We start from the raw sequence: 20388 nt of genomic DNA, 5'->3' as shown, positions 1-20388 counted from the left end.
AAAAAGTCAAGTGGAGAGGAGATTGTGGGGCAAAAATAGTAGAAAACAGTCGTAAATCGTACGCAAACAATTTACCTTGAAGGCACGTGGTGAGAAGTGCTGGAAAAGGTGGGGGCAAACAGACACACAAACACACACACAGTCTAACGAACCACCGCCGAACGAGCTTTTGTGCAATTCTGGGAACGAACTTTTTAAATCTAACTTTTCGCTGGATGGTGACAATTTTTATTTCTTATGGTCGAGGCTGGTGTGTCAGAATGTGGGTGAACTTTTGATTTCTTTTTGTTGAAATCAGGTCAGCTTTGTAGCTTGAATGATTTCAAGTCAAAGTCGTTGATGAGTTTCTTGGAAATGTTTCTGAATTTGCAAATCATGATAATTTTATTATTTTTTTGTAATTCCGCCTTGAAAATGTCAACTGTTTTTGCTCTGACAGCCAAGACGAAACAAAGATCTTTTCCACAAAAAACAGTACTGCACAGTTGAACTATTAAGGGCTAAGAGAACCAGCTGGGAGTTTTTTCAGTAAAATTGAAATATCTCGAAAACGATACATTTTCTCAACAAACCGACCCGACATTTTGTAGCCAACATTCTTACGCACCTACTGGTTAAATATGAGCTTGATTGGTTAAGTCTAGCCTGAGTGGTTATCTTTTTAGTAAAAGGTACTAAAACACGATGAAAAATGCCTTATTTTCCTCCCAACTTTTTTAAGAAATGAAAGCCTTTATGGGAAATCTAAGCTCGACAGTTTGTAGTCGAGACAATTACCTGCAATTTGATATATATAAAGCCATACTTTAGCTGTAAAATAATTGAGTGGTTATCTTTTTCCCAAAAAATATCTGAAACATAAACAAATTCGCGCAGATTTCTACTCTCTCATTTTGGCTCAAGCTCGCGTGCTGACAGTTCGTTTGCAGTGGTGCCAGAATATTTTCTTTATATTTTTCAAAGACTTTTTAAATCATTATATTTTTTTAAATGATTTTAGAAATTTCAGGTAGGTTTTTTCTGAAGCTATAGTTAGTTGGTGGTTGATCTTCGGTCTGTTGAGAAGTTCTAGGACATCTACCAACTCTATGGAGTTCAGAGATGAAGGTCAACCTGATAAATGGTTGCTTATATCAATGACTATGAAGTTGGAACATCTTCAGGTAGCTTCAGTGAGTTACACTGGGTAGATCTATGGTCTGTTGGATAGCTCTAGGATATCTACCAACTCTACGGAGTTCAGAGTTGAAGGTCAACCTGATCAATTGTTGCTTATTTCAATAACTATGAAGTTGGAACATCTTCAGGTAGCTTCAGTGAGTTACACTGGGTAGATCTATGGCCTGTTGAATAGCTATAGGACATCTACCAACTCTACGGAGTTCAGAGATGAAGGTCAACCTGATCAATAGTTGCTTTGATCAATGACTATGAAGTTGGAAAATCTTCAGGTAGCTTCAGTAAATTACAGTGGGTAGATCTATGGTCTGCTGAGAAGTTCTAGGACATCTACCAACTCTATTGAGTTCAGAGATGGAGGTCAACCTGATCAATAACTGTGAAGTTGGAACATCTTCAGGTAGCTTCAGTGAGTAGATCTATGGTCTGTTGAGAAGTTCTAGGACATCTACCAACTCTACGGAGTTCAGAGTTGAAGGTCAACCTGATCAATAGTTGCTTATTTCAATAACTATGAAGTTGGAACATCTTCAGGTAGCTTCAGTGAGTTACACTGGGTAGATCTATGGTCTGTTGGATAGCTCTAGGATATCTACCAACTTACGGAGTTCACAGATGAAGGTCAACCTGATCAATGGCTGCTTATATCAATGACTATGAAGTTGGCACATCTTCAAATAGCTTCATTGAGTTACACTGGATAGATCTATGATCTGTTGAGAAGTTCTAGGACATCTACCAACTCTATGGAGTTCAGCAATGAAGGTCAACCTGATCAATGGTTGCTTGTATCAATAACTGTGAAGTTGGAACATCTTCAGGTAGCTTCAGTGAGTTACACTGAGTATATCTATGGACTGTTGAGAAGTTCTATGACATCTACCAACTCTATGGAGTTCTGTTGAGAAGTTCTAGGACATCTACCAACTCTATGGAGTTCAACGATGAAGGTCAACCTGTTCAATGGTTGATTATATCAAAAACTGTGAAGTTGGAACATCTTCAGGTAGCTTCAGTGAGTTACACTGGGTAGATCTATGGCCTGTTGAATAGCTATAGGACATCTACCAACTCTATGGAGTTCAGAGATGAAGGTCAACCTGATCAATGGTTGCTTATATCAAAAACTGTGAAGTTGGAACATCTTCAGGTAGCTTCAGTGAGTTACACTGGATAGATCTACGGCCTGTTGAATAGCTATAGGACATCTGCCAACTCTACGGAGTTCAGAGTTGAAGGGTAACCTGATCAATAGTTGCTTATATCAATAACTGTGGAGTTGGAACATCTTCAGGTAGCTTCAGTGAGTTGCACTCAGTAGATCTATGGTCTGTTGACAAGTTCTAGGACATCTACCAACTCTATAGAGTTCAGAGATGAAAGTCAACCTGATCAATAGTTGCTTTGATCAATGACTATGAAGTTGGAAAATCTGCAGGTAGCTTCAGTAGATTACAGTGGGTAGATCTATGGTCTGTTGAGAAGTTCTAGGACATCTACCAACTCTATGGAGTTCACAGATGAAGGTCAACCTGATCATTGGTTGCTTATATCAATAACTGTGAAGTTGGAACATCTTCAGGTAGCTTCAGTGAGTTACACTGAGTAGATCTATGGTCTGTTGAGAAGTTCTAGGACATCTACCAACTTTCTATAGTTCAGAAATGAAGGTCAACTTGTTCAATGGTTGCTTATATCAATAACTGTGAAGTTGGAACATCTTCTGGTAACTTCAGTGAGTTACACTAGGTAGATCTATGGCCTGTTGAATAGCTATAGGACATCTACCAACTCTACGGAGTTCAGAGTTGAAGGTCAACCTGATCAATAGTTGCTTATATCAATAACTGTGAAGTTTAAACATCTTCAGGTAGCTTCAGAGAGTAGATCTATGGTCTGTTGAGAAGTTCTAGGACATCTACCAACTCTATGGAGTTCACAGATGAAGGTCAACCTGATCATTGGTTGCTTATATCAATAACTGTGAAGTTGGAACATCTTCAGGTAGCTTCAGTGAGTTACACTGGGTAGATCTATGATCTGTTGAGAAGTTCTAGGACATCTACCAACTCTACGGAGTTCAGAGATGAAGGTCAACCTTATCAATGGCTGCTTATATCAATGGTCAATATCTATGATCTATGGTCTGTTGAATAGCTCTAGGACATCTACCAACTCAATGGAGTTCTGAGATGACATTCTTTACAAAATCGACCGACATTATAAAATTTTGATTTTCATATTTTTGTATTTGATAAATATAATGAGGAAACTCAGAGAAATTATATAGCACCTTCAGAAAATCAGCATTTTTGAATAAACTTTTTCCCACTTCTACAGATGCCTCTTTTGTTCATTTATTTTTATGAAAAAAAATGTATTTAAAAATGCAGTTTTCAGATTTATTTTTTAAATAATTATTTTACGATAGTTAAGTAATGTATTTTTGAAAGAGTTTTACTATTATTTCAAAACTCTCTTTATCATAACTTACAAATTTGCTCAAGACACTATATCAATAAAACAATTCCTTCTAGAGATCGACAGCAAATGACCAAGAAAGTTAAAATACCTCAGATAAACTAACAAACAACGACATCCTTTCCAAGATACGGATTTTTGAATATATACAAACAATTTTTGAACGGACAGATTTAAAAATTGATGCAAAATACTTTCGCTTTTTTGCATAAGGAAGCCACCTATACAATTTTAGCCATTATTTAGATTTTTTCGTTTATTTCTCTTTTTTTCGAGAAATCTGAAATAACTCAGGGGGGCACTGTTGATTCCCAAAATCGACGGGTAAGCTTGAAGTTTCAATGTTAAAGTATCTCGTATATCATGAGTTTTACAAATTTGCATGCTCTTGCAAAAATAAAAATAAATAATAGGATTTTATTTTATTATTATTATCTGGAATCAGTTTTGGTGGGAAAAAGATAGTTTATCTTCAAACTACGTATATAAAATGATAATTGGGGAAATTTTTGTATGTTTGGATGGTTAAAGACTCAAAATGAATTCCGTCTAAATTATTGCAAATGTTCTGATAGAAACATGCTTGGTCACTTTCCATAAGCTATTTACTATCAGATATTGAATTTCAACATTTCAATGAAACAACCATTGGAAATGGCATTATACACCCGAACAGTGGATATGCAATCATTAGTCATCCAAAATGTATGATTTGACGAAAAACATAATTGTTAAAATAAAAGCTTTTTTCTTTTTGTACATTGAAAATTTAACAAAATTCCAAAGATTTTTTAATTAATCCTAGCATGCCAACAATTATTCTAAACGCAGGAGAATGTATATTAAATTGATTTCATTTGATTTCACTTGAAATTCCATTACAAATTTGAACTTTTTAAGAAATAATATTTTTTGCCCCCTTTCAAATTTAAGAACATCTAGAAAATCTAGAAATTGAATGAGAAATTTATGAGAAATTGTTGAAATTGAAGAATATTTAAAGTTTGAAATATTTATGAAATTCGAATCATTTAGTAAAATTGGATAAATTAAAATTAAGCAGAAGCAATTATTTTTGAAATTTATGTCTTTCGACTCTGAACAAAGTCGAGAGGGGGTAAATTTTTGCATTTGAATGAAAAAGTGTTTTAAAATGCATTAAACACCTGTCAAGTTATTTTGCAATCAAAAGTTCCCAAAATATCTAAGCATTGACGAAAATTTTATTCTTGAAAGAAAACAAAGTTTTTGCGGTGCTGAACATTGTAATTTCATAAAAGTTCAACATACTTTTAAACGAGCTCAAACAAGCTTAATATGATAATCAATGCAGAAAGGGCATTTTAGATTGTTTTGTGTTGATTAGTGCTCTATTTTCATTAAAAAAAATCAGTCTCATGGAAAAAAAATTATTTGATTATATATTGAAGAAATTGAAATAATCAAGAAATTTAAATAATTTAATGAAATTTAAGGACATTTCAAGCAATTGCCGAAATTTGAGAAAATTAAATATATCATAAAATACAAATAATTCATAAAACTCATGATATTAAAAAAATTAACCTAAAAAATTCAAGAAAATTTTAGCAATAAAAAAGGTAATTCAAGCGTACATAATAAAGAGGAATTATTTTTTTTAGTTCTAATATTTCTAATGATTAAAAAAAATAAAAAAAATAAATGATACATTTCAAAACAAATTTAGATATCCAAAAAATTCAGGAAATTTCAACATAAAGTAATTAAATAAAATGAATAAAAAATAGAATTTCATTGAAATCCAATGAAATTAGGAAGCTACAAAGTAAAATTTTGAAAAAAGCAAGAAACAAAAAAATTAAATAATGAAATTGAAGTTTAAGAAGCTTGAAGAAATCAAGAAATTAAAAATTATATATTAAATTCTAAAAACTCAAGAATTTCTAGAAAATTAAAAATTCTAGATAAAAAATAAGAAATTTAGGCCGTTTCAAATATTTTTCAAAGTTTATGTCGCCCCCTCCCCTTCAAAATTACTCTGAAAAATTAGGGGGCAAAACTAACATTTTTCCAATAAACTTCAAAATTTCCATGAAAATAGAAGTCTAATCAACTGAAAACAATCTAAAATGCATTTTTCTTCATTGATAATCACATTCAGCATAATTTGGCTTGTTTAAAAATGTTTTGAATTTTTATGAAATTCCAATGAACAGCACCGCAAAATATTTATTTTTCGCAAAAAAAAAATTTTTCGTCAATACTTAGGAGCAGTTCTCTAGGATTTCGGTCATTCGATTTTTTTTTGTATTTTTTAATCCGACTGAAACTTTTTTGGTGCCTTCGGTATGCCCAAAGAAGCCATTTTGCATCATTAGTTTGTCCATATAATTTTCCATACAAATTCGGCAGCTGTCCATACAAAAATGATGTATGAAAATTCAAAAATCTGTATCTTTTGAAGGAATTTTTGATCGATTTGGTGTCTTCGGCAAAGTTGTAGGTATGGATACGGACTACACTGGAAAAAAATAATACACGGTAAAAAAAATTTGGTGATTTTTTTATTTAACTTTTTATCACTAAAACTTGATTTACAAAAAAACACTATTTTTAATTTTTTTTATTTTTTGATATGTTTTAGAAGGCATAAAATGCCAACTTTTCAGAAATTTCCAGGTTGTGCAAAAAATCACTGACCGAGTTATGAATTTTTTAATCAATACTGATTTTTTCAAAAAATCGAAATTTTGGTCCTAAAAATTTTTCAACTTCATTTTTCGATGTAAAATCAAATTTGCAATCAAAAAGTACTTTACTAAAATTTTGATAAAGTGCACCGTTTTCAAGTTATAGCCATATTTAAGTGACTTTTTTGAAAATAGTCGCAGTTTTTCATTTTTTTAAATTAGTGCACATGTTTGCCAAGTTTTGAAAAAAATATTTTTGAAAAGCTGAGAAAATTCTCTATATTTTGCTTATTTGGACTTTGTTGATACGACCTTTAGTTGCTGAGATTGTAACGTTCCGTTCTGTTCCTCAAGTAAAACGGCTTAAGCGCCACCTCTCCAAATGAAAGGACCGTTAACTCCGATTAAATTTACCCGGTTTGAGACAACCCTTCTCAGGGCAGGCCAACAGATTATCAGAATCAGAAACACCAATTCGACCAACCAAGTGTACCGAGATGACCAGACTGTACGGAATCTAACTGTAAAGGCAAAGAAGCAGCAAAACTAGGAATAGGGATTGAGACTTTGGTTAACTGAACTTTAGTCCAAGAGCGGAAATTCTAACTTCCGACTAAATACGACCCCAAAGACTAATTTAGGATGACAACTTTTCTCGAAGTCGATAAATATAGTAAAAAGTCAAAATTCGTACGCGAACAACAAATTAAATTTATTGAATTTGTCAAAGAGTATTTTATTCGGCGAAATTTCAATTCAGAAGAGTTCGCAATTCAGATTTGGACACAGGCAATTCCCTTTATTGCAATCTGGCCTAGATTTTGTGACGTCACACCTGACTCTGCGGGGTCTGACTGTTTGGCGCGACGCGCAAAGAATCGACTTAAGCTAGCAAGCTACTCTAGGATTAATCTTGGTGTTTTTCAGGGGAACAGGGGCGTTTATATAATGCAAAAAGATAGATCTGACCTTATAGTTGTTCGTCGGTCCTACCGGATGTCCCACGGCGATCCCACGTAGCTGCGCACGTTCGTTGTCTCGTTCGGTTGGCTCGATCGGTTTCACGCACCTCTTGACGCACGTGTCTCATGCGGCGGGCTGCTTACATCCACGTGCAGACTTCTCGGAGGGCGGCCTAGGGTTTGTGCTCAAGGTTTGTAACGGGTTTTGGGATGGCCAGAATCCTGGCAGTGGTCAATGGGCCCTCGTGCGTGGACAGATCATCGGGGTAAAGGCGTCCCCGGGCGTCGGTGGAGTTTTCCGAGCGGTGTAACGGGCTCGGTGTCGCACGTCTTGGCTTAAACGAGGTTTGCGTCCCGACTTCGTCGGTGCGGTACGGCTTTGTGTTGACGTAAAGCGGTGCCGCTGACAACCCACTGGAAGTGACGTGTGCGCCACTAGCGTACCGAAGTACTAGATCACAATGGCTGCGTCCGCAACCGGTAAATAGCACAACCCTGGCTTGCTGCTGGCTTTAACCCTCAGCGAAACAGGATGATCCCAAACGAATCCTGACGCTAGCGACGATTCCGAACGATTCCGGACGAGTTTCGTCACTGACCGAGCACGCGGTGTGCCTAACCTCTAATTTCGATGGGCTTCACAATGGCTTCCAGCCCAGACAACTTGCCCACGTTAACTAGGGCATCTAATCAACGCAGTAACCGCAATTAGCTTTCACTATACCACAAAATGCTCATAAAAAGTCTTACCTGATACCAAGTTTCCAAAATATTCTTAATTCCAGCAGCAAATTTCACTTGTCATTTGACAAAATCAACTAAATAAATCAAAAGCAAAATTAATGCATAACTTTTATTACAAAACGATCGCGCTTACTTCAAAAAAAGTTGAGAAAGAGCGCACTCTCAACAAAGTTCTCGTTTTTTTAATTTGCACTCCACTTTATAAAAATGACTTGTTCACAGGTCAAAGTACTCCACCAGAAAGAAAGAGCTTCCCTTTTGGACCAACATGTAAGTTAACCTCGTCTTTGTATGAACGCAATTTTATACGATCATGTGCGACTTGCGTAGAACGGGACTTCTGATTGGTTAAGCTACTGAGAGAGTAAAATGAGAACATTTACTCAAGAGAGCAAGTCGTACAAAAAGTCTAGCAAGCTTTACATTTGTGGATGTTAGGGACTGAGGGATATCTTTCTTTTGGCCTTTACAGTCAAGAGCCAAATACGCCTGCGGGTAGGCAACCATCTGACATCTAAACCGGTACACAATAGTCGAGCAGTTAGGGTGTTTCATAAAAAATCTTACATTCGCCAATACTAACAGCAAAATTTTGAAAATTTGGAAAATTTTCAAAATTTTTATTTTGAGGGATTATCCAGTTTTCTTTTCCACTCAAATGATTTCAAGTGTGGCTAACTTCAAATTAAACGAATTTATAATAAAAATTAAGGAACAGATTAATATTAAACAAAGTTATTACCGACTTATAATCATTCTAAACCATCTTTACCAACTTACTATCCCAAATACTCATTCATTCCACACTCCTAAACGTTCAGAAGTTTCTTGAATCACTTGCCCAAATGACCTACACTAAATTCACAACCGAAGTTGCCTAAAATTACTCCAAAAATGTTTGGAACCACATGTTCTTATAACTAACTGAACTTATACTTATTTGACTCCAAAAGATTTGAATAGTTTTTTTACCTTTAAGCTAACTGAAGTTTTTTCAGACATATCTGATAATATTTATTCCTAACCAAAACCCAAAAGATTCAAGAACTTCATAAACTTTCTGTTTCCACATTAGCCTTACCTGTAACCAACCAACTAGTTTATCTTTACTTTCCAACACCTGATTTCCATTCCTAACCAACATTCTAACTTGACTTCATTCGAGTATCACAAACTACAGGCCAAATACTGCACAGCCCTACAAAGGGAGTACTAGATTCACCAACACAAGAAAACGAGAGAACTGTCAGATTCGAAACTGTCAAACTTTGTTGATGAGAAAATATTTACTTTTGGTTTCGGATGGATTCGAAATATTAAAAGTTCCTTGTAGAACGTTTGTGTTCTTTAATTTATCGGACTATTGAAGCTATTTTGGATCTAAAAGGTGTGCTACGGCAAAAATAAGGGGTAAGTAAGTGTAATTAACTGAAATTAGATCAAATTAGGAAAATGAATCGGGTACGGGAATTTGAAAACAGTTCTCCACATTTCCAACGAAAACGACATACTGAACGATTTTTTTTTATTTTTAGGTTACATCACCAGCACAGCATAACATTTACAAGCAAAACATGTTAAAAACTGGTTACTTCGGTGCGTTGGAGGATTGTAATCGGTAATAATTGTGTTTAAATCTCTGCCAACGACCGTTTCACTCAAGAAAGCATCACACGCAGTGGAAACAGTGTATTTCGAGTCAAAGCTCTCCATGAACTTCTACATAGCTTAGCTTTCGTTTGGCAAACTAAAAGTTGCCCAAATTTATGAATGGAACACCTCGCAATGAGTCTTTTTCATGAAATCCTAGTGATTTTCGTGGTGTATTTGAGACCCACCCACTTCTCAAAGTCATAGCTTTCTCATTAATCAACTATCAAAGTTGATTCACGATTGAGGAAACTTAAAGACATCTCAGATCGCTTATGCCGTAGCACCACCCTAGTGTTTTGTTAGGCTGATTCATAGTTTATGCACTTCCGGCAGTAAAGTGCAGTCATAGCTAAAAGTATATCGCTCACTCATTTATTCGACCTACGCTTTCTTAAGGAACGACCCGTGATACGTCCCGGGGATCCTCTTGCCATTCATGTCCTCCAGGACATAAGTGTTTGTCCCTAACTTCTCCTGTACTCGGGCAGGTGAGAACTTGTTACCGAACTTGCCAACAAAATCCTTCGCCTTGTCAGATAAATGCACGTTCTTCTTGTAGACCAGTTGGCCAACCTCGAACTCGTGACGCCGGTTCGCGCGCAGGTTGTACGGATGAGAGTATTTCTGGTACGCTTTGGCCAGATTTTGTCGCACTACTTCAAACAGCTTCTCCATGTCCGCGCTCCTCTTCAGTGGCTCGGGCTGGTCTGTACTTTCTAGATTTCTCAAGTGCTCATACTCGCGACCGTCGCTGATCATGTTCCTACCAAAGTTCACAAAGTACGGGGTGAAACCAATACTATCATGAATGCTGGTTCGAATCGCCATGACGATCGAGTGGACCGACTCATCCCAGTCCTTGTGATTCTTCCTGTCGTTGAGTGCGCATCGAATCGTTGTGACGATAACGCGATTCACGCGTTCGGATGGGTTCGGTCCGGGATGGTAAACTGCGAGATTCCATTGCTGTACTCCGTATTTTGCCAGCAACTTTCGGAAAAGTTCCGATCGAAAGACTTGAGCGTTATCGGAGATGCACACCGAAGCCGCACCAAACAACGTAAACACCATGTTCTCCAGAAACTGGCAGACAGCTGGAGCAGTCGCGCTTCTCATGCATTGACAATTACAAACTTTGAAAAGAAATCGCAAACGACCAATATCCAAACGTTGCCCTTCTTCGACCGCGGATACGGTCCCAGGAAGTCTAGCGAGATCATCTCCCACGGGCGCGAGCACATCTTAGGCTTCCCACAGACTGGACGGACGTTGATATTCGGTGTTTTCGATTCTTTACAGACTTGGCACGCGTAGCAGAACCGTTTCACATCACTGGACATCCGGGGCCAGTAGAATCTTTCACGGATCTTGCAGAGAGTCTTCCAGTAGCCAAGGTGAGCCTCTTCGTGGACCTTCTGGATGGTTGGATGACGATCTTTCATCGGGACTACAAGCTTCCAGCGAAATCCGGGATCTTCAGCTTCCGCAGAATTGGTGATGTACTTGAACACCTTTCCATCGACGATCTTGAAGTCCGAGTACCGATCCGGATGATGCTCAACCTGCTTCTTCAAGCCATCAACGTACGGATCGGGCAGGTCAACATCGACAACGGAAACGATACGGGAAAGTGCATCCGCAGGTACGTTTTCGGAACCCTTTTGTACTGTAGGGTGATCTCGTACTTGGACAACTTCAATGCCCAGCGGGCTATCCTGGGGACTTCGACTCAATACTCATCGTACGCAGGAACGTCAAACTCATGGCATCGGTTTGCACAACGAATTGGCTTCCTTCCACAAAATGCTTAAAATTCTCAATTGCAAGGAGTACCGCCAAGCACTCACGTTCGGTAGCGCTGTAACGTCTTTGGGTACTCGACAACTTCTTAGAAAAGTAAGCAATTGTCCGTCGATCGCCATCTTGGATTTGGACGAGGACTGCGCCAATAGCCAAGTCGGAACTGTCCGTCTCGATGATGAATGGCTTCTCGAAATCCGGATTGGCGAGTATTGGAGCGGAAACCAAAGCGTTCTTTAGCTTCCGAAAAGCTTGTCCCGCCTCTTCGTTCCAACTGAACTTGTGGCGATCCTTTTTTAGCAAATTAGTGATGGGTGTCGTGATTTCAGAATAATTCCGAATAAATTTCTGGTAAAATCCAGCTAGCCCAAGTAATCGCCGAATGTCCTTGACCGACTGGGGCTGCGGATAATCAAGAATCGGCTGGATCTTCGACACGTCCATCGATAAACCTTGCTCAGACAGAACGTAACCCAAGTAACGGATTTGACGTTGGCAAAACTTGGATTTCTGCACGTTGATGGTTAGTCCCGCTTTCCTTAACCGCTCAGCTACGCCACCAATGAGCTCACAATGTTGTTCAAAAGAATCTGACGTGATGATTATGTCGTCCAGGTACACGTAAACAAATGGCTCCAAATCGTGTCCCAGAACTTTGCTCATTAGTCGGGCCATGGAGGCGGGAGCGTTGGTGAGACCAAATGGCATGACTACAAAACGAAAGAGTCCCTTGTTCGTGCGGAACGCGGTCTTATCCTTGGCCTCCGGGGCCAGACCCACCTGGTAATACGATTCGGACAAGTCTATCACTGTGAAATACCGGGACTTGCGAATACGCTGAAGTATACCAAGCATATTCGGGAATGGAAAATCGTCTCGCTTGGTACACGAATTTAATCGTCTCGAATCTAAACAGATCCTCCACTTGCCGTTCGCCTTCTTGATGGGAAGAAGCGGATTCAAGAAGTCCACAGGCCCAGAGCATTCTTCGATAACCCCTAACCGTAGCATACGATCAACCTCGTCATCGATCACTTTCTCCACCGTTGGAGACCAACGGTAACTGGGCATTTTCCGCGGTTGTGTTCCCGGCAGAAGTTCTATGGCGTGTTGCAGTATGTCTGTGCGTCCAAGTTGACCTTCAGCCGTCGCCGGAAGTAGTTTGACCGCTTCAAACAACTCTTGCCGTTCGGAACTGGTCAGCGAATGTTCAGTCTCGATGTCGGAAGCTTGGCTAAGGTGATCTTCGGGGATCTCGATTGTTGGCATCTCCAGACTTTCATCGATGTCCGGTGGTTCTACTTTAAGTTCCGTTTCCACTGGAACGATCTGAAAACACACTCGTTGGTCATCCTCGGAGTAGAAGTCCTCTGCGAAGACCATTTCGACAGGTCCGGGTTCGTCACTAGATGAAGACTCTCTTGGCCCATCGGAGTGTCCTGGTGGAATCATCAACCGGAATTTGAAAGCTTCCAGGAAGTCAACACCGAGAATCAACGTCTTGGACACTTCCGGGACGACGATCGTAGGGATTACGCAAGTCTTTGATTCATAAGTGTACGGGACATTCACGTACCCCAAACACGAATACTCCGTACTGTCAGCGGTCTTTATTCGGAGGTTGCAGTTTTGAATTTTCAACCCAAGTTTATCGATCAACTCTAGAGAACTGATGATCGAGATTCCAGCACCCGTGTCTGCTAAACCTTCAATCTTTTCCCCGAGGATCTGGACTTGTAGATGAGGACAACGTTTAAACGTAGTCGAAATGTTGTAGTTCTGGCTAAACGGGCGATAATTGTTGTTGGGAACGCTTGGGTTGTCGTTAGTAGTGTGGCATCCTGAACATTATCCTAAATTAGGTAGTCAGCGATAAGCGTGTAGAGCTATGTATGTGTGAGTGTAAAGGAAGCGTGGATTGGGAGTCAGTCTGGGCGAGGTAGCCAAACAATAAAGATGGAGTTCGTCTCCCGTTCAATAAGTGCAAATAAGTATTGTTTTAAGTTAATAATGAACATGAAGATATCACATTGGCGATCCTGCCATGTTGATAAATTGTGATTTTCGTGAAAGTCTGGAAGTTGGAAGATGGAAAAGTTGATTTCCTGTGTATGGAAAAATAAGTGAAATATTCGGTGGCGTTTTTTTTTTGCGCAACAGGACGGCATCGTGCGATGGCAGCGGGTAGCAGATGCTGGAGTTCGGTGAGCATGTTCCGGTTATTTTATTTTTGTTTGTGGGAAGCGAGCGAAGCATAGGGGCGCTTGTGCGTGTGTGAGTGTTATGCGTGATGGTAGAGAGTTTGCGGCTCGATTTGGTTCTGGAAGGTCTGGTGTGCGTCTTCTTCCTTCCACAAAAAAAGAAACTTGGGCGTAGCAGGGCGCACAAACGACGAGGTTCTTCCTTTTTCATTTCCCCGCTTAACATCTTGCTCCCAATCCGCGCCCATCCCTGTATTCTTCACGTCATGCAATGATCGCAGCAATCATTGATTTCTCTCTTCCTCTCTCTTTTACTTCGCGTTGCGGAGCCATCACTCAGCCAAAGCAACAGGTGCACGAGTTTTTCTCACTTTTTCCTTCACGAAATATTCTAGCGGAGCTGTTGTTAGCGTGTAGGATTTCTAATAGAATACGGTTAGAATATCTACTTCTGTTGGAAAACTAATAAAAATTTGCTAAAACGCCGTGGCTGGGAATTTGCTTTCTTTTCTGGCTTGTCGATTTTGATTTTCGGCAAAATAAGAATCGTTGGAAATTCGACACTAACATTCTGAATGGTCATAAAAGGTTTTGTTAAATTTTAGATATCGATTGAAGAATTTTAATAATTCCTCATGATTGTATGAAATACTATTTAAAAAAAAGGACCAAATTATTTGTAAGATATCTTATTTCGATAATTTGATTGAATGAAATTCATAAATTGCACGCGATAAGGTAGATAAATGAGTTGTTGTTTTACATTAACCCATATTATTATTGAGTTTTCTGGGTGGTTGAACAGAAGTTATAATTTTTGTGAATGCATTAGAAAAGTGGAAAGTTTTGATTAACTGTTTTGATTTATCTTCATAAGTAGTGACAAAATACAATATTTGCTTATGTTTAGGACACCGTTTTTTTGTTTTTGAGTGAAAATCTCACATAACATTTGAAATGTTTTTAGCCCTAAACCAAGCCAAATACTCAGTCCATTTCATCGTTAGCTCAGGAGATGAGGAGGATAATATGAATATATGTCAGTTTTAGGTTACGGAATGGATTTAGTAAGTAAAAAGAAAGAAAACGTAAATTTCTTGGACTTGGAAGATTGATTATTTTGAAAAATTACTCTAGATATCTTTGAAAAAAATCCGAGATGATTACTCTTCTATCCAAAACTACTGTCATTCATAATTGAGAACATCAAATAAATATTATAGCAAATAATTATAATTCGCGTAAATTTTATTGATTCGGATTGAACTTACTTACACAGAAAATTGCTATGTTGCGTTTTTTTTTGCTGAATAGATAGGGAGATATGCACGAAGATGCGAAAGATTATATATAATGTTTAGCAGTTGATAAACAATTGTTCGTTAATCGAGATATAATTTTCAAAATGGAATAAACTAGAATATTAAACTGTTCGTACATTTAATAAGTGCAATTGCGTTTGGGAAATTCTTATATTAAGGAAGCCAATTTTTAAAAATTACTTTGAGGAGTTAATTATAAAGACACGGTAAAGGATTATGATGAAATTTAAAAATAAAATTGCGAGCATTGTTATAAAAAGAGTGTTTGAGTCCGAGGACGACTATAATGAAAAATGTTGTTTTGTTGTAATAGGAGTCAGGTCACCCAAAACTTGATTGCGTTGGTTTTAGTTCAAGGACAGGATGGTTATTAGCACGAAAAGATTAAGTAAAGTTTTAGCCCAACGTCAACTGCTACAAAACAGTTCCTAAAAAGTTGAGTCGGGTTTAGCCCAAGGCCAACTGCTACAAAAGAGTTCCTGAAAAGTTGAGTCGGGTTTAGCCCAAGGCCAACTGCTGCAAAAGAGTTCCTGAAAAGTTGAGTCGGGTTTAGCCCAAGGCCAACTGCAGCAAAAGAGTTCCTGAAAAGTTGAGTCGGGTTTAGCCCAAGGCCAACTGCAGCAAAAGAGTTCCTGAAAAGTTGAGTCGGGTTTAGCCCAAGGCCAACTGCAGCAAAAGAGTTCTGAAAAGTTGAGTCGGGTTTAGCCCAAGGCCAACTGCAGCAAAAGAGTTCCTGAAAAGTTGAGTCGGGTTTAGCCCAAGGCCAATTGCTGCAAAGATTGAGTCGGGTTTAGCCCAAGGCCAATCGCCCTAAAAGTTGAGTCGGGTTTAGCCCAAGGCCAACTGCAGCAAAACAGTTACTGAAAAGTTGAGTCGGGTTTAGCCCAAGGCCAACTGCTGCAAAAGATTGAGTCGGGTTTAGCCCAAGGCCAATCGCCCAAAAAGTTGAGTCGGGTTTAGCCCAAGGCCAACTGCAGCAAAACAGTTACTGAAAAGTTGAGTCGGGTTTAGCCCAAGGCCAACTGCTGCAAAAGATTGAGTCGGGTTTAGCCCAAGGCCAATCGCCCAAAAAGTTGAGTCGGGTTTAGCCCAAGGCCAACTGCAGCAAAACAGTTACTGAAAAGTTGAGTCGGGTTTAGCCCAAGGCCAACTGCTGCAAAAGATTGAGTCGGGTTTAGCCCAAGGCCAATCGCCCAAAAAGTTGAGTCGGGTTTAGCCCAAGGCCAACTGCAGCAAAACAGTTACTGAAAAGTTGAGTCGGGTTTAGCCCAAGGCCAACTGCTGCAAAAGATTGAGTCGGGTTTAGCCCAAGGCCAATCGCCCTAAAAGTTGAGTTGGGTTAGCCCAAGACCAACTGCAGCAAAACAGTTACTGAAAAGTTGAGTCGGGTTTAGCCCAAGGCCAACTGCTGCAAAAGATTGAGTCGAGTTTAGCCCAAGGCCAATAGCCCTAAAACGTTGAGTCGGGTTTAGCCCAAGGCCAACTGCAGCATAACAGTTCCTGAAAAGTTGAGTCGAAGTAAGCATAAGACCAACTGCTGCAAAAAGAGTTGCTGAGAATTTGAGTCGAATTTGGTCCGAAGCTTGCTGCAGTTACCGAAGGAATCGAGTTGAGTTATTTTTAAATGAGAAGGACATAACTACTGTGAGGACAAAAGTCTGCAAAAGAATAGATAATAACATGAAATAATTGTTACAAAATACAATAAAATAACTAAAATATTTGACCATGCCAATTGAAAAGAGACGAAACGAATCGCAAAAATGTGAGTGGTCCACCTTACTGCATAATGTTTACCGCAGAAAAGATTCTCTGAATAGATTACATTTAGCAGAATTTACAGGAAGGAAGGATGGAGCACTATTGTCGGTACAGAACTCACCAAAAGAATAATGGAAGCTCATAACAATTATAGCAACACAATGGATTACACAATGATAAAATCCACAATAGAAAAAGGGCTCTTCAACCAAATATATTATCCAAACAATGTTTAATTGTATTTAGATTTTAAGCAGGGATCTATGTAGTCAACGTATGTTTGACGAATTCATAAATAAAGAACAAGTATAATGTTAAATACAGTTAAACACACATATAAAAATATAAGGAGAGAATGTACAAGATACGAAAATCGAGATAGCAGGCCACGAAAGTTAAAATTGTTATCAAGTAAATCAAATAAAAATACCATACGAATACCACCTCTAAATCGAGAAAACATGTATATACGGAATAAATACAAAAATCCAACCAAGGTATGAATCGTTAAATTCTAAATATAGTACAATTACCACGACATAGTTGAATGTGGTTCTTCGTTAAATAGTTTTTAATAAGGTAAAGCCAAGAATCACTCTCTCAGAAAAAGAGTTCTCATCATACAATGCTATCTAATCAATTTCATAAATATATATTGCGCATTTTGCACTTTACTAGAGTCTTGCGCAATTATTTTCATCACAGTATTTTTTCATCACAGTGATTTTTCTTCACAGTGATGACGACGATATCCGTTGCTATGGCAGGCTGTTTATTTATTTGTTTATTTTTGAAGTTCAGAAAGCTCGTCCAGCTCAGAAAAAGTGTTTTGGACCGGCTAAGTGGAGGGACAACGACTTGTTTCGACTGTGGAATCGTGGTCTTCGGTACCGGGATGCAGCGGTGTTGCGCCGGCATCTTGGCTTGGTGAATATTTGTCTTTTGCTGGGCGGATGGTGGACAACCAGCGAACGTCTGATCCGGCGCTGCTAAGAGGGGTCCCTTCATGGCGATGAAGGCCAGTAGTGATCGTCCTCCATGGTCCTAGGGAAGGTGACAGACGGCGGCGGTAAGAAGCAACTGCCCGGGATTCAAGCTACCCATGCAGATCAATCCGAGATAGACGAATGTCCGGAGTTTCGCATGCTATTTAGGACATGTAATCCTGTCTAATAAAGGCTTTCGAAAAAAAATGTTCTTCCCGGTTCTACCACAAATACGTTAATTAAGAGTATTTAGTACTGTTTTTACTGAAAAATAAAAAAATGCTTCTTTCGTCTACAATCCATTGGTTTTTAGCCAGGTTTTCAGCCAATTCATGGCATCGGGCCGTGAGAATAATGGTACCTTTTACGGACTCATTGAACATAACTCGAGATGGTCGATAGAACTATGCCCTCGAACTCATTAGAAAAAAAGAATCCACCAAATAAACCCATCAGTGGCAACCACAAGAATCGATCCAGGAACCTTTAACAGACCATCTCAATGACTTATCTTTCTCGGCCACCACAGCTTGATGACTAGATTGTGGTCAGAAGTCGGTGTATTACACTTGTTTTGTTTTGATGGTGTGATGGAAATTCGGTTTGCCAACTGTGATGAAAATTTTCCCGCAGCACTCTACTGAGGTGCAAAGTGCGCAAAGTTGACAGTTCTCAGTCCTGCAAAGCAGTGTGATGAAAAAATCCAGGCCTGGCACGATTGACACAAAACTCTACAAATTGCTGCAAGGCGCAATAACCCAATTGAATGATTCCAGCGATCTTAGATTATTAATATGATTTCATCTGAAGCTCATTAGGCGAAGAGCAATCAAGGTTATGTAAAGAATGCATATAATATAATTTGAATAGAAGCCTTGTGGAAACCCAAAACAATTTTCATTCAATTTTGTACAATAACTATCCTTAGCTTAGTTATAGACTATTTTCAACAGTTAATAAATTCATAGTTGAGGACCGATATCGCGTAAAACAATCGCAGGAAAAAGAAACATGCGAATACCCAATGGAATAAAAGGGGTTCGATGAAAGATGTATTCTTATATCACAGTTTTGAATAATTCTAAAGAAGGAAGTTTACTGACGATTATACCTTAACCAATTAGTTTGGAGAGGAAGCCTTATACAGTTTTCATTCAAATTGATGATACAGTTAAATATGTTACAAAGAGGTTTATGATTTCTTATGCATGAGATACGTGGTTTTCACTTTATATTTTACGTTTCAGAGCTTAGTATGCTGCTGATTTTTGTTTGTTTTTCTCTTCATTTTTTTCGTTACTTTAGTTAACTCGGAGGAAGACAGGATGGTTGGACGATCAACACGACGACTGGCATCGGGGCTTTCGCGCTATGGGACGGACACTTCACAAGGCGTTGCAAAACTTGAGATGAGAAGCGGCAGAAAGGATTTAGATTAACATTAGCTTTTATTGATTTGTTTGTGTACTTATTATAACTTTCAATTTGGCAAGGGGAGGATGTGGCATCCTGAACATTATCCTAAATTAGGTAGTCAGCGATAAGCGTGTAGAGCTATGTATGTGTGAGTGTAAAGGAAGCGTGGATTGGGAGTCAGTCTGGGCGAGGTAGCCAAACAATAAAGATGGAGTTCGTCTCCCGTTCAATAAGTGCAAATAAGTATTGTTTTAAGTTAATAATGAACATGAAGATATCACAAGTAGGTGATCGGTTCCCTTCGTCACCTAACTCTACTCGTTTTTTGAACCAAACAAGTTGTGCCGCTTCGGGCACTGTGAAGCGACCGTGTCCTCCTGACCGCAGATGTGGCAGAAGAACCGTTTCTTCTGGGAACAGTCCCTCCACATATGTCCGAGTTGACGACAGTTCCAACAAGCTTCTTCAGCTCGACGCCGCGGAGCAGGAACCGGTTCCAACGTAGAACGATTAGGCCGAGCAGGTTTCGGCTGAACCACCAACACCTCGGGGTCATCCACTTCGTCATCCTCGTCGTACGGTTCTTCGTCGACCGCGATTTGATTTACCCCGGGTTTTCCTTGCCGCGGATTGTTCAAGGTTCCCTCGAGTGCGTCAAACTGAAAACATAATTGGGAAAGATGCGTAAGTGACTCCACTCTCACCAATAACAATCGACGTTTGTAGGACATTTTCATGTTTTCGGTCACAAGGTTGTACAACTCTGCCTGACTCATGGGGTGAACCATCCTACTGGCCATCGACTCCATGTCGGTGAGATATGCGCTGAACTTTTCGTTCGGCTTCTGCTTCCGGAGTCTCATCTCGTCGCGGATGAACTTGTCCCTATTTGGATTATCATAGCGCATCCTCAAATACGCTACCAGCGTCTCCCATGTGTCGAGCTTGTAGTCGTACGCCATAAACCAGGTATAAGCATCGTCCTTGAACAGCAAGTGCGCGTGAACTCTCAACTCGGCAGTCGATACCTTGTACGACCTGCTCATACAAGCAATCTGTCTCAAAAATCCGCCACAGGATACGGGCTCGCATCACCAGAAAACTTCGGCCATTTCTCGATAATGTTGCACGTTTGATGAGGTAGACGTTGACGTCCATATCCTTGCGAACCGCCCTGCAACATCGGCGGGAATTCATTGGGTCGTCCATGA

General features: G+C 39.2%; 1 protein-coding gene and 1 long non-coding RNA gene across 7 annotated transcripts in view; both read left to right on the top strand.

The window, feature by feature from the left end:
• The window catches only part of LOC6046545, a 182948-nt gene that overhangs the window by 115658 nt on the left and 46902 nt on the right, over nucleotides 1-20388 (top strand). The gene's annotated exons all lie outside the window — the stretch shown is intronic.
• On the top strand, nucleotides 13328-19417 carry LOC119766540. Its single transcript, XR_005276965.1, has 2 exons — nucleotides 13328-13695; nucleotides 19067-19417. It is a non-coding gene; the product is annotated as an uncharacterized LOC119766540 (long non-coding RNA).

Source organism: Culex quinquefasciatus, chromosome 2 (genome assembly GCF_015732765.1).
Source record: "Culex quinquefasciatus strain JHB chromosome 2, VPISU_Cqui_1.0_pri_paternal, whole genome shotgun sequence".
NCBI classification, from domain to species: domain Eukaryota; kingdom Metazoa; phylum Arthropoda; class Insecta; order Diptera; family Culicidae; genus Culex; species Culex quinquefasciatus.
Note: the sequence above shows the minus strand (reverse complement) of the source record. Positions and strands in the feature narration are given on the sequence as shown.